Genomic DNA, 12,587 nt, shown 5'->3' with positions numbered 1-12,587 from the left:
ATTAGGACTTGAGAGTAGTTCTCCTTACGTGGTATGTTATGTCAATACGCATAAGTATGGTGCTCATTCCTTACTGTAGAAGTGTCGATGTGCATGTTGAGACAATGTTGAGACAATGTTGTTCAAATAAAGTAGCCCCTCATTGCCAAATAAGCTTATTTTTCTCCCGTTTGATCATGTTTCCCTTTTGTTCACCCATTTTGAGCTTAGCCTTGTCATTTCATTTGCCAACAAAATAACTACATTCCACAACCACCTCACCCTTGTTGAGTAGTTCGTCTTTGTGATTGTTTTGAAGAGTATAAATGGGTAGGAGATTTGATTTCATTGGAAGTGTACGGGTCATAAATGTTACAAAGAGAAATGAGGCTTAATTTTTGGCAAACTTTTGCTTTTGTTAAGGAGGATACAAGTGAAGGAAAAGAAAGAAGAAACAAAGAAAGGAAAAACAAATAGAAAAGGAGAAAAATGAAGTGAAAAAGAAAAAGAAAAGAATGTGCAATTTTTGTGTCGAATAAAAAGTTTTTAATTTGCAAAATGAATGTTGGTTTTGAAAGTGTTGACTAATTTTTGGAAATGGAAATCTTTGCCAAGTTTTGAGGAAGAATTCATTTGCATGGTTCGGTTTTAGTGACTTGGTTAGATGTGATGACTACTCAACCGACAGGCTCACATGTCATAAATCGGTGCTTGCACCGGCCCCTTTTCTCCAAAACCCGAACCCAATTACAACCTGGTTGTCTCGTACATGTGCATCATTTGAAATTTTTTCTTGCGGTTATTGGATAAGGTACCATATTAGATTGCGGGCATACTTCGCGAGTCAACAGAGGTAGAGTGATTTTGGTTGCTTTTTGTCACAAAAATCACCCCGTTCCTTCATTTGAGTGACTAGTGAAACCCGTGAGAGTAGAAATTAGGTCTCTTCTTGGTCAAAGGTTTGATATGGAGTCGAATCTTGAGTTGTCGTGTCAACCTTGGGAGTATGGCTACGTGCTTCCACTTTCCCGCCTAGAATTTGTTTCTTAGGCATCCGTGTTGCTTATGTTGGTTACTTGGGCTAGAATTAGGGAGTTGGCACCCCGGTAAGACCTTGAGTCGGCACTCTCCACTATCGACCCTTTTTGTCCCGTCTTTGAAGAAATCCCACTTGAATGAGGCAAGTGTGTTGGCATTTTTGAATGGTTCATTTTCTTGCTCGACTTGATGATTAAGCACCATTTTGAATCAAATATTTTGTTGCAAGACCTCACTTGCCTTACAATAGGGCATTTCCCCTCATGAAATGTCAAATTGCGAGTTGAAAGGGCTCCGGGTGAAGCTAAACCCGATTCGGCTATTATGAATAAAGTGTGCAAAATGGTTAGTGTTAATAGGGGTCTTGATACTGTTTCGGTTACTTACTCGTGGACGAGTAAGAGTTAAGTGTGGGGATGTTTGACGAGTGTCTATTTTGTACCACTTTCCCCCTTCTTCCCTTTGCATTTTGTCCCTAATTTAGACGGTTTTGACCTCTTTAGCTTGCATTTTATAACCTTAGTCGCGTTCTACGAGTTTTATGTCTCTCCTTGCAGGTTGTGAGCCCGAAAGGACTAAAGGAGCTAGCAAAGGACCTCAAGAAGCAAGCATAGGGAAGAAAATTGAAGGAAGGCGAAAAAGGACTCCCGGTCGGTCGGCCGGCAGCCGGTCCACCGGCTGAGAGCCCTTCCAGGAGCCGGTCCATAGCCGGAGGCCGGTCCACCGGCCCAAGGGAGCTGCTTTTTAATTTTGGATGAAAAAATACAAGAACTTTTCAGCCGGTCCTAGACCGGCGGCCGGTTGACCGGCCTAGACTCCTATTTCCGCACTTTCAATTTCTTGTAATTTTTGACCTAAATGGTTGTAAGCTATAAATACCCCTGTCCTAATTTCATTCAACATACAACCCTAGATCTGAAACTTTCCCCTAATTTATGCAATCTTTCCTTAATCAAAGCACTAATTTTTCCTTAATCAATATTAATTATTTAGTAAAATTAGCTTAGTAATAGTTAATATCAATTGTTTACAATTAGTTATTGGGCTGTATTTTGAAGATATTGAAGAATTTCTTCCTTAATTCAATCAAAGTCGCAATCTGTCCTAATTGTTGGTATAATTCTCTTCTTTATTTGCTTTGTTTATTCAATAGTTTACATTTCCTTTTATTACTTAGAAATTGTTCATCTTTATAAAATGTTTGTTGCCATGTTTGTTTGCTTTTGTTCAATTGTTTACATTTGCTTTGTAAGCATGTGTGAGTAGTCAACCACTAGGGTTTAGAGGGAACCTAGGTGGAGGTTTAAGTTAATAAAATGGGTTGTTAATATACGTTTTTGGGTGATAATGTTAGTATTTATAATCATGCATATAAGGTGTTTGTTGAAATGTGGGTATGAGAGTTCATACTTTTCTACAATGTTTGCTTGGCTTTCTCATGAATGAGAGTTTATGTGGTTGCTTGATAGCAGGTTTATGATGAGATAGGATGCTTAATGAAGATTTTGTGTCCGTCTTAAGACGAGTTTAAGAAATTAACTCACTTTCTTCACTAATAATTACCCGGAAACCATTTGACACCCATTGTTAACTTGCCTTGCTTAGGGGAACCCGAGTACCCTAGTTCCTAAATCAATTGTTTACACATCTTATTAATTACTTGCTTTAGTTTAAAATTAGTTGCTAGTATTTAATCAATCTCCCTCTTTATTTGATTAGACCAAGGCCCAATCAAATTATCGTGTAAGCCCCCGCCATCCTTGAGACCGACGCCCTAATTATACTACTTAATTTGGGTACTTTATAAATTGTTTTTAATATCAGAATTGACGGCAAATCCGACTCATCAAATGTTGATTAGTATTTTAATTAGTATTAGGAGTAACTAATTGGTAATAATGAAGGGTTAATTAGTAGTATTAGTTGTTATAGGATGCTTTGTGATAGTTGTTATAGAATTATGTAGGATGTGACGGTTTTATGATATGGATGCTTGATGGTTTCGTATTTTGTTATGAAGAATGCTAAAAGGTGGGTTAATCCTACTCGGTTTCAATAATATGGTCATTGCATATGTTGTGGTTAATGTTGTAATTAGTGTCACATAATTAGTGTAATTGCATTATAACATTTTTAGTGGTTAATAGTATTATTAAGGAGATAAGTATATGTTGGTTGGATTGCATTATAACATGATATTGGTTAAGATGACTTGATGAGTCGGTAATTGGCATATTGTGTGGTATCTTGCATTATTGTATTTGTCATGTATATTGGAGAATATGACGGTTGTGATTGTATGGTGGTGTTACTTGGTTATTGAGGAGACGTAAGACGATTGGGAGACCGTCTTACGCTTAAGTCGCCTCTTGGAGCTTCCCACTCCAAGAGGTATGTGCACATTAATGGCTTGAGTTACGGAGGGACTCGTGTGGTTAAGACACGACGTCTGGCAGGAGATCCGGTTGGCTTCCGGACCCGGTACGTCTAGGCGTGTCCCGGTGCCTGTTTGTGGTTGTTGGTATGTCTGGGCGTGTCCCGGTACCAGTGTGATTGTAGGTATGTCTGGGCGTGTCCTAATACCGCCGTGGTGGTTGTTTGATAGCATGTCATTCATATCATAGTCATGTTGCATATTGACACACTCGAGTCGTGTCACACTTTATTTATTGAAACTGACGTTTGTTGTGTCTGTGTAATTGTCACCTATTTCCGGGGTGGCATGTGTCGATCCATGTGATATTTCCGATCTTATGGGGAGCAGGTTAAGTACAGGTTTTGCTTGTTGCATATTGATAACATAGATAGTAGTCACGAGTTGTATTATTTCATTTATTCATTAGATTATGTTTGTAATCACTAAACTTGATATTTATAATAAATGTTTCTTGATTGTATCTCCGATTTACCGCCTCGGGAAACCGATATGGTAACATCTCCTAATTACATTGGCCGGGTAAGAAGAGGATGTTACACTGCGCATCCCTCTTTTAAAAATAATTGGGGATTTTAGGGGAATTTTTAGGGTTTGGAATTATGAATTTTCTGGGTTTATATAGTTGGAAATTTCTGGGTCGGTGTAGGGTAGATTGTCGACGACCACTGGCCATCTCTCTAGAAGTGTTATGGTGGTGGTCTGGTGAGGAGGAGGCGGCGGTGGTGGTGGTAGACCTGGCAGTAATGGGGAATGAAGGAGGAAGAAGAAATGAAAGAGGTAATAGATTCATGAAAAAAAAAGGAACCACAACCTAATTACCTAAAGTTCACCGGTTTATCATGTCAAATTTGGGACAAGTTTAATACAAGATAAATGACGTAATAGTTCAGATTATTCTAAGTTAAAGTTTAGTATGGATTAATATGAAAAGATGAGGGATACAACATAAGGGATACAACACAATTGCTAATAAATTCTACCCTTTTTTTTGCCCTTCCTTTTTTTCTTCTTCACTTTTTTTTTCGAATTTCTTTTCTTTTCTTTTTCAACATAAGGGATGCAACAAAATTGCTAATAAATTCTACTACACCCACAAATGACAAAAATAGTCCCAACCCAACCATAGTAGCAAAATAAACATGATAGCAAGCAACTGCGACGATCCCGATAAGGTAGGCAAATTCTAGGATTGTAGCTATTAGAAGTAGGATATGAAACGACTAGAAGGGTTCAAACTGGCTAAACAAAAGGTAATGTAAGGCTTATTTGAACGGTAAGAACCGTCTATCCTCATGTACTTCATCATATGAGCACGTAAAAGTATTAAGAAATTAATGTCATACTTATGCAGTTTGATATTACACATTCCACAAGGAGAACCACGCTCAAGTCTAATTGACAAATGAGACCAGTTTATTAATGTTCCTGGCCTAGGAAGCTCTATAGACCTCAGAATTTAAGTAGTTTACCAACATAATTTTGTCAAATCTCATCAGCATAAGGCATGTCACTACGGTCAAGACTTGAGTTATAAGCTTTGTTTTCATGAATAACGAGTCAAAACAATGTACATGGTCAACTATTTGAAAGGATTCAAAAACCCTCAAAATTAAACTCTTTAATTTTATATCTAATTACTCATTAATTAAATGGGATGATCTTATGCATGCATAACAAAATAAAACAAAGAAAAGAAGAATGCTTCTTACAATATGGAAATCGGATTTGAGGGCACAAGTAAGAACTCATTTCCTACTTGTTCTTGAGCTTAAAATATAAGGATGATCCTCCTAGTCTCAATATTGTGAGATCCTCATTTCAGTTGCACCAAGACTAACCCTTAATACTAATTTATATATTAACTAGATAAATAAATTAGTGATCTTAAAATTAATCTTATTATTATTATTATTATTATTATTATTATTATTATTATTATTATTATTATTATTATTATTATTATTATTATTATTATTATTATTATTATTATTATTATTACTACTTTTAGTAACTAAATAATATTAGATAAGAATAATTTTTATTTTCTTTTCTAAAACTAATTTTAGAGAGAGATGGGGAGAAGAGTAAGAAGTATTTCTAAAACTAATTTTAGAGAGAGATGGGGAGAGAGATGGGGAGAAGAGTAAGAATAATTTTCTTTTCAAATTTCTTCAAATTGCAGGCTACAAACTCAATCTTCATCCTCAATCTTCATGATCCTCGTTCAAATTTGTCATCAATTAAGGAGATTCGTTGTCGCTTTCGCTTCATCTTAGTATTTCTCTTCAATTTCACTATATGTAAGTACTAATTTTGTTTTCTAGATCTGATTGGTGCGTTTTCATTATCGTTCTTATCTAATATCCTTTTCATTTTTGTTGATTCGTTGTATGTCCGTCTGCACTTATGTTTTGTTGTTAAATTGCTTGTTTTCTCATTATTTTCCCAATAATATATAAGGTTTTGAGTTTAATATGAGAATTCTAAACGATCTTGTGCATTTTCATGTTGTTTGTAAGCTGTTTCATAAGTTTTTTCTTATTCAGTTGTGTTATTTTGTATCTTTGATAAGTTTTAGGGTTTTTGATTTAGATGTGTTACCACCACGAACTTTGTCTGCTGGTGTTAGTTATTGTATTGCTTTAACCGAATTATTGTATTATTCAAACTCAGTTATTGTATTTTTGGTACATTATTATTTCTCTGAAATAACCAGTTATTGTATTGTGTTGTTTCAGTTATTTCAATGCATTAGTTGGATTATTGTATTTCATTTTGCTTAGTTACTTCATTCTGACAAAATATGATTTTATTTCTCTAAAAGATCCAATTATTTTAGAGTGTTTTTATGGTTATTTCAATACTTATGGGTCGTTATTGTATTTCAGTTGCATAGTAATTTTCAACTTACGTCCTTCTTTGTTTTTATTTCTTTCAGCGAGCTTTCACTTTTTGCTAGTTCAACCCTCATCAGCTAGACATGGTTCTCATTGGGATGAATGGGGAAAAGACACCATCAAGACAACTTCTTGTTAATGTTTAACTTCAGGGATGAAGTATGAGACAAAGTACACAAGTTCAACACGTAAGTTGAGTTTTTTTGGTACATTATTATTTCTCTGAAATAACCAGTTATTGTATTGTGTTGTTTCAGTTATTTCAATGCATTAGTTGGATTATTGTATTTCATTTTGCTTAGTTACTTCATTCTGACAAAATATGCTTTTATTTCTCTAAAAGATCCAATTATTTTAGACTGTTTTTATGGTTATTTCAATACTTATGGGTCGTTATTGTATTTCGATTTGCATAGTAATTTTCAACTCACGCCCTTCTTTGTTTTTATTTCTTTCAGCGAGCTTTCACTTTTTGCTAGTTCAACCCTCATCAGCTAGACATGGTTCTCATTGGGATGAATGGGGAAAAGACACCATCAAGACAACTTCTTGTTAATGTTTAACTTCAGGGATGAAGTATGAGACAAAGTACACAAGTTCAATCATGGCCGATTATTGTAAAGTTCAATCACAGTTATTGTAAAGTTCAGTCACGGTTATTGTAATAATTTACGGAAATTATTATACGACGCTGATGTAATTACTCTATTTTTATGTTGTAAAAAAAGTGTTGCTTATGTCAAATTCAGATTGCAATTCATCTTCTTCCGCTTTTTATCATCCAGCTTCTTATTCATCTTCCTCGCCTTCTTCTTCTAAAGCACGCTCAACAAATCGGGAATGGCTATATTAACTCGACGATACAATAACGGTGTTTTAATAATACAATAATCAAGGGTTAAAGTAATACAATAATTGAGATGTAATGTTACAACAACTGCATATGAATGTTTGAATATTTTTGAGTTTTACAATAACACAATTTATTCATTATAATAATTGAGTTTCTACATTACAATAACTATAATTACCAGATTTATACAGTACAATATCTGAGTTTCTACATTACAATAATTACATATATCGAGTTTTACATTACAATAACGAGTTTGTACATTACAATAACCGAGTTTGTACATTACAATAATCGAGGTTCAATTTGAATAACTATTAAATAACCACGTTTCTTCATTACAATAACGGAGTTTCTAAACAACTGGGTTAACTATTAAATGACCAAATATATACATCGATTATTCCACCGAACGTCTGTCCGTGTTCAACGTGATTCAACTCAGTAAATCACCAAAAATAATGAATTATTTCATTGAATATATTTTATACATCCAAGAAGTAACTCGACGATACAATAATCGTGTTTTAATAATACAATAATCAAGGTTAAAGTAATACAATAATTGAGATGTAATGTTACAACAACTGCATATGAATGTTTGAATATTTTTGAGTTTTACAATAACACAATTTATTCATTACAATAATTGAGTTTCTACATTACAATAACTATAATTACCAGATTTATACAAGATAATATCTCGAGTTTCTACATTACAATAATTACATATATCGAGTTTTACATTACAATAACTGAGTTTGTACATTACAATAACCGAGTTTGTACATTACAATAACTGAGGTTCTGAATTTGAATAACTATTAAATAACCACGTTTCTTCATTACAATAACGGAGTTTCTAAAGTCAACTAGACATTTTAACAAACAGTTGATGTGCTAATCTAGATTACAAACAATTTTCCAGGATTATGATAATAAATCATCAATCAAATGTCAACGGTAGGATAAACAAGCATACTAACGAGTAAAATCGAACACATAAGTTATTCTATTACATTACGTCGCTTATTCTATTAAATTGCGTCAGTTATTCTATTGAACACCAGTTATATTTGCTCATCATGATTCAAATTGCTGCAAATCACAAAAAATATCGAAATCTTTTCAAAAGTTGTTGTAAATGAACAAATTTTCTATTAAATTTGTTGTTTCCTAATGTTATTAGTCACAAAATTTAAAAAATTATGCTTACCTTCTTTTCATAGTCTTACATTAGGGTTTCTCCATATTTGGGGCTAAATTTGACGGATATTGCTTGATGCAATCGAATTAATCGTAAGATAATCGACGAATTTTATGCTTTTCGTTTTGAATTATTCCAATTTTGTGAAGAATTAGTTGAATTGTGACATGAATTTGAAGAATATAGAAAATTGTGGAGAAGAATGAAGAACACAAAGAACAAAAAAAAAAAAGAAATAAACGCACGGGAGGATTGATTTTAGGAGAGAGAAAGATAGAATTATTTTATGAGTGTTTGTGTGGGTTAATCTCAGCCCTTGATCTTGTTAGATCCAATGGTATATAAATGCGGGGTAACTCACGAAAAGTGGCAAACTCACCGGATCTTGCCTCTATATATATATATATATATATATATATATATATATATATATATATATATATATATATATGTGTATATATATACTTATCAAGGTGCAATAAAAGCTTGGTTAGTGGATATACCATGTATCCATTTAGTCCAACTTTATGAATCGCTCTTTCCTTCTATTCAATGTCATTTCTAATGTCATGAATTTCTCTGAGTACATGTCTAGACTTCTTCATAGACTTGGGCCTTTTAACTCGTAAAATGCTCCCACTGTTATCATATAACATGTGATAAAATATTTGGCAAGGATTTACCCATAGTTCCTTTATTAATCACCATATCACAACGTACTTAGACTCCATTTGTAGAACTTGCAATGATTGATACTAGACATTTTTCTAGTCACTTACTCCAGAGTCAATAATATTAGCCTAGGATTTCATTAAATCCTTATAGGTTTGGAAACTAAAGTTTGTGTAACCCTTCAACACACAACTTTGTATGTCATCCAAACACAAGAACGGATCCTCAGTTCTTCTCAAGAATTATAATGGATGTTGATACGTGCAATTTATATAGACATTTTAGCCTCTTATTTCACGCATTTCTATGCCATTTGTATCGCTTTGTATTGCAAAATGCCCCGAATCGGCTCTTTGGTTTGTTTTGTCTTAATTGCAAAAATGGACCTTAAAGTAGTGGAATCGTCCCTTATTCGGCCCATTTAGCACGCATTTTAAGGAGACGGAGATATTAGAACAAGAGTTTTACCTCGGGATGCGTGAAAGAAGGTCAATGGAAGCTGCCAAGATGAGTTGAAGGCTGTTCTCAGTGGAAAACACTCGATCGAGAGGTTCTGGAAGTCGATCGAGTACTTTGGCAGATGTTAGAGGTCGATCGAGTAGTTCTTTATACTCGATCGAAATGAGCTTTATTGGAAGAGTTTGATCGAGAGGACTTTCTGTTCGATCGAACAGTTTGGCTGAAGATATCCTCGATCGAGTGGTCTGAAAGCACTCGATTGAGTGACTAGCTAGTTTACACTGGTTTTAGTAATCCGTGGTAGGTTTACTTATGTTAATTTTTACTCCCCTATATAAGGGAGTCGTAATTAGGGCATAAAATATCCTTCATACTCTTAATCACTGCGGAAATTTTCTTAATCACTACTTAATCTCTTAGCTTTTCTCTTAACTACTGTGGATTGTTCTTTACGCCGGATTCTTTGAATTGTAATATTTCTTCCCTTTTAATGTTTATCTTAATACTTTGCTTGCTCTCACTTCTTGTTCTCTTGTTTTTATCCTTGCCTTTGTTTCGTTTATGCTTGATCTCAGTTTATTTACTATGTCTTCTATTAGCATCGTCATGATTATTGTTATTTTTGTTGATTGCATTAAGAACATGAGTAGCTAATCTATTTATGTTAGGATTAGGGGATCCATAGTAGAGTTGAGACGATGTAGTGAATAGACTAGGTAATTTACATGTGAGAATCTGTCACCATAGCAATATAACTGTAACATATTTAGTTGAGTGCACGCTTCTAAATAACATTAATTTGGTTAACTTTGTTCCTGGATCGGAAGATTGGAATAAACAGACCTGCTATGAATAGTAGACTACCCTAATGAGGACGAAAGTTAAATTAATGGAAATCTAGGGTGGATACCAGACCGGAAGGACCTTTCCCTTCCCCTTCTCACAGTATATTGTCTAGGCTATATATTATTGAGTCGATAAACTGCCATGGTGAACCGAAATCCTGACATACATACTCCCTTTTATCTGATCACTTTTATCTCATTTTCATGCCTTATTGCGCTTGCTTTATTTCTCTTGCCCCTTAACCTTTAGTAGTTTAGAAAACCAAAAGCAAAGCCCCCCATTTGTGACTTAGATAGATGGACTTACAGATAGATACTTTGCCTCCCTGTGGAGATCGACCCTACTTATCACTAGCTTCTGTTAGTTATATCTAGGTATTTATTTTTGGTACATAACGACCGTATCAAATTTTGGCGCCGTTGCCGGGGAGGCAATAGCGCTGTTTGTCTGTGTTGTTTCGTTTGTCTCTTTTCGTCTCAGGGAATTTTTATTCCTTGAGACAGTTCTCACTTATTTCCTTCAGTGTTGTATATGCCCAGGTTTAACAGGTCAGAATTAGTTCCTGCTGATCCTGAGCCAGAAAGATCCTTTCGGCATAGACTAAGACTGCAAAGGAAGATTCAAAAGGAAGTCTTGAGTACTTTTGAACCCGAGCTACAATATTTTCTGTTTGCAGAAGATCCGTCTTGTGAAGAAGACAACTCTGTTTCTGCTATAAAGCCAGTAAAGATGCCTAATATCACGAGTCACTCAGAGCCCACGGCTGCCTCGATCCCTAAAGGTTTCAAACTTGCGACCGAGGATGGTAATACTTTTGACATTCGGTCGTCCTATATTAATCTGGTTGAACGAAATCTGTACCGAGGAGTGGCGGGTGAAGATCCGTGTAAACATATGAAGGTATTTACTGACTATTGCTCTACCATTCCCGCCACTAAGGGAGTGACCCAGGATAAGATTAAGGAAGTCCTGTTTCCTTTTTCTCTGACCGACAGAGCCCGTGAATGGCTCACTGATCTTGATCGTACTGCAGCCGGTATCACCAACTGGGAGACTCTTGCCCTTGCCTTTTATAAAAGGTACTTTTCTCCACAACGTACCAATCAGCTGAGAGGAAAAATTACAAGTTTCAAGCAGGCACCTGATGAGAATTTTTATGAAGCTTGGTGTCGTTTCAAAAAGTTGGTGCGGTCTCTTCCTCATCATGGTTTTGATCAGTGGTTCTTGTGCAACCAGTTCTATAATGGGTTGTATGATGACCACTGTGCTATATTGGACGCCTCATCTAATGGGCGATTTCAGAAGAACAATGATGATGACAAAGGATGGGGAATTATTGAGGAGATGGCTACTCATTGTGCTGAGTATGGGAACCCGAGAGATGGTATTCGCACAGGTCATTCAGTTGATAATGCTGTAGTGGCTCAGCTGGAAGCCATGAATGCCTGTTTTGATAAGTTATAGTTGCAAGCTGCTGGTGATCAACAAACGGTTCACTTGTTGACTAGACATGAAGTCATTACTTGTGAGAGATGTGGGAGTAATGACGGTCACACTGTTGTTGACTGTCTAACAGAGAAGGAGCAAGTCCTTGCCTTTCAACAATACAGGCAAGGAGGAGGTTTCTATTATAATAATCAGAGTGGAGTCCATCCCAACTTGAGATAGACTAGTCAGAATGTGCTTAATCCTACTCCTTCTCCATAGTAGCAACAAGCTTATGTTCCTCCTCACAAAGCTCAACAAGGCTTTCAAAAGCCTCCATCCTTTCCACCGCCGCATCAAGGAGCTTCATCTAGTGGAGTTAGTGAGTTAGCTGAGTTGAAGTCGATGATGATCCAATCATTGACTAAGCAGTTGCAGATGAGTGACCAACAGAAAGAAGCATCAATAAAGTCACTCGAGACCCAAGTAGCTCAACTGGCTGCTAGCCAATCCACAAGGAAGCCGGGTCATTTACCGTCTCAATCTGAGAAGAATCCACACGAGATGATAAATCTGATTAATTTGCACAGTGGTCTTTCCTATGAAGGACCCAAAATGTCAGCTGTAAAGGACACATCAGACCCGAAAAGCGATGTTGCAGGCAGTGAACAGTCGTCCGTAGATGAATCAGTGCTGAATCCCAAGAAAATACTCGATCGACTCATTTCTGGAGGTCGATCGAGTAGAATTGCTGAAGATATTACTCGATCGAGT

The 12,587-nt window shown here is 35.7% G+C and overlaps 1 long non-coding RNA gene and 1 other non-coding gene across 2 annotated transcripts; one reads left to right on the top strand and one right to left on the bottom strand.

Moving 5' to 3' along the window:
* The first annotated feature begins 5,622 nt into the window (after window positions 1-5,622).
* LOC141621310 (uncharacterized) lies at window positions 5,623-7,100 on the top strand. The gene is made up of 3 exons (XR_012532213.1): window positions 5,623-5,754; window positions 6,393-6,539; window positions 6,810-7,100. It is a non-coding gene; the product is annotated as an uncharacterized LOC141621310 (long non-coding RNA).
* Window positions 7,101-11,493: 4,393 nt separating this feature from the next.
* On the bottom strand, window positions 11,494-11,599 carry LOC141625535 (small nucleolar RNA R71). The gene has a single exon (XR_012535308.1). It is a non-coding gene; the product is annotated as a small nucleolar RNA R71 (small nucleolar RNA).
* Between the last annotated feature and the right edge of the window lie 988 nt (window positions 11,600-12,587).

The sequence above is a fragment of the Silene latifolia genome, chromosome X (assembly GCF_048544455.1).
Source record: "Silene latifolia isolate original U9 population chromosome X, ASM4854445v1, whole genome shotgun sequence".
In the NCBI taxonomy this organism is placed as follows: Eukaryota; Viridiplantae; Streptophyta; class Magnoliopsida; order Caryophyllales; family Caryophyllaceae; genus Silene; species Silene latifolia.
This window is presented reverse-complemented; position numbering and strand designations above follow the sequence as displayed.